The sequence below is a fragment of the Chiloscyllium punctatum genome, chromosome 21 (genome assembly GCF_047496795.1).
Source record: "Chiloscyllium punctatum isolate Juve2018m chromosome 21, sChiPun1.3, whole genome shotgun sequence".
Taxonomy (NCBI): domain Eukaryota; kingdom Metazoa; phylum Chordata; class Chondrichthyes; order Orectolobiformes; family Hemiscylliidae; genus Chiloscyllium; species Chiloscyllium punctatum.
The window spans coordinates 19,476,807-19,479,448 of NC_092759.1; the positions used below are offsets into that span (position 1 = coordinate 19,476,807).

Consider the following 2,642-nt stretch of genomic DNA (forward strand, 5'->3'; position numbering starts at 1 on the left):
TTTTATATAAAAAAAAGAATAAATGTATATATTTTTTAGCTGAAGAATGTTGTTCCACTCTGAATAATTGTGTATATTTTTGGAAAATGTTTCCCCCCTTTTTTTTTTGAATAGATCCTGTATATAGACTTTAGATTTTAAAACGTAATTCCACCCTGAGTAGATGTGTATATTTTTGATGAATGTTCTCTTTTTGAATAGATCCTGTGTATGTATATATATATTTTTTAGCTGAAAATGTTATTCCACCTCCGGAATAGATGTGTTTTTGATCATTGTTCCCTCTTTTTTTGAATAGATAGAGAGTGTGTGTGTGTGTGTGTATATAATTTTGTTTTAGCTGAAAATGTTATTCCACCTGGAATAGATGTGTATATTTTTGATGAATGTTCCCTTTTTGAATAGATCCTGTGTATATATAACTTTTTATTAAGCTGAAAATGTTATTCCTCCCGGAATAGATGTGTGTATTTTTGATAATTGTTCCCTCTTTTTGAATAAATGCTACTGTGTATGTGTACATGACATTTGTTAAAGATGAAAATGTTCCTCCACCTTCAATTTTTGATGAAAATGTTTCCCCTTTTGTTTTGGAATAGATGGTTTGTTTCTTTTTAGGTTTAACGTGAAAATGGTCCTCTATCCGAATAGATGCTGTATATATTTTGTTTTAGTGGGAAGCGGGTGAAATTGTTTCCTCGCCTCTTGAATAGATTGTTTTGGGTTTTTTTTGGTGTCTTCCCCCGTTGACAATAGATGTATATATCTGTTGAAGACGATCTCCAATCGATGTGTGGAGATGTGGTGAAAATGTTGTTCCACTTTTTTTTTGGTTTGGGGGAAAAAAACGATGGCATTATTAACTTTTTGAAGAGTTTATCTCTTTGATTCCTCCCCCTGAGTATTATCTCTGATTTTTTTTTTAACTGGGATTGAAATATCGGAATAGGTTTTGGAGGGTCTTTTTTGTTTCTGGTTTGAAGTGTAGGGTTATGTTTTATCTAGTGTAGAGTTTCTTGTTTAATACTCACTGAGCATTGACCTTGCCAAAGTGTTCTTCCTTTTTTTTTGAGTTTCAACCTGTCTACCAGGTTGGGCATTTTGAAGAGGGCATTTCCTTCAGCCTGGTAACATAGCTTGGGAAATCTTGCAAAGGGTTCTGTTGTTGGGTTTGCCCGTGTGAACAGACCCAGCCAGTCTAATTACATTCTTTTCCCCCCCCTCCCCAACTGCCAAACCAGCAAGCTGCGTTTCAGTAGCTAAGATTTTAAATGGAATTAATACGAAGCCTCAGTTTGTTCCCATTATATCCTCTTCTTAAATCACTAGGGTTTTTAAATGTATAACACACTCGCCTTTAACGCTGCCTTGCCTATCTCTCTCTCTCTCGATAACAAGACCTAACAGTGGGCGAGGTGCGGCTAGTCAAGTGCAAGCACGTCCTGAGATGTAATTCCATCTAACATGCTGCTTTTTTCTTTTATGCGCCTGTTCGTGTGGGGGGGTAAAAAGCGATAATATCTCTTCAGACTTTTTTAAGTTGTACAGTATTTATCGATGTTTGTTTGCGCAAAGGTTGTGGTCTGTTGGATCACCTTTCAAGCTAGCAATCGTGAATACTGCATTGAGATACAACCATTTGAATGTCGGATTTAGGGGCATACCTGTGTCTCTGTTCCTCCCTGAGATTTCAGTCTCAGTCTCCAAGAGTTACTGCTGAGACTGAGCGCTTTGAATCTGTTTGTTGGGAGTCTTTGTCTCTCCCTTGACTGTGTCAGGTGTTTGTACAGGGTTGAGACTCTCCTTTGGAGACTGACCGTTTGTTTATCACTGTCTTACAGTGGGTGGGGGTGTGAGAGAGAGAGAGAGAGAAACTGGATCGTTTTGCTCCCTCTGCTCTAAAACTTCAATTTTCAGAAATCAGGCAGACACACACACACACAAAGGTGATGAATTCCCAGAGGGGGAAAAAAATAATCCGAAACTGTTGCCTGGAGGCGGGTCTTTATTTGTTTAGAATAAATTATGTTCAGTTTAATTTCTAATCTTTAGACTTGTGTCAATAGGTGAGGCATTGTATGAAAAACAAACAATGCTATTGCTCCCACTTATTTTTCTTCTGGAGGGGAGGATTGTAACTATTTTGTAATTTGGTTGTGAACTTGGAAGAACACAGCCCGCTCAGGCAGTATCCCAGGAGCAGGAGAGTGGACGTTTTTGAGCATAAGCTATTCAGGAAGGTTGTGAAGTTGTCCTCCTTATATCTCAATCACCCCCTCTGGGTTTTTTTTGTAATTTTTAAAATGTGAAATTTGTTTAGAGGATCTGTCGTTGAAGTTGGTGTGTTGTGATGAGCTCCCAATTTCAATCGGTTGGAAAGCAAAACTCTTCACGAATAGAATTAAAGATTTTTCCCCCTCTTATTAAATCTGTTTTTGTCAATTTCTTTCTTCCTATATCTAAAAGATATTAAAACCAGTTTGTTTTCGCTTTGATGTTCAATAAGGCACCAGTGAGACTCATTGGGAGGACTGGTCACTTTTTAAAAGTTTATTTGAGGATGTAAATACATTGGATGCAACTGCAAAGGAATTATATTGGATGACTCAGCGCCAGGGAACTGGGTTCAATTCCACCCTGGG

The 2,642-nt window shown here is 37.7% G+C and overlaps 1 protein-coding gene across 1 annotated transcript in view; it reads left to right on the plus strand.

Moving 5' to 3' along the window:
• The window catches only part of LOC140492641 (transcription factor Sox-3-A-like), a 3,525-nt gene extending 1,097 nt beyond the window's left edge, over positions 1–2,428 (plus strand). Inside the window, exon 1 of the mRNA XM_072591671.1 lies at positions 1–2,428. This exon is cut by the window's left edge and continues 1,097 nt beyond it. The gene's annotated coding sequence lies outside the window, so the exon portion shown is untranslated.
• The last annotated feature ends 214 nt before the right edge of the window (positions 2,429–2,642 follow it).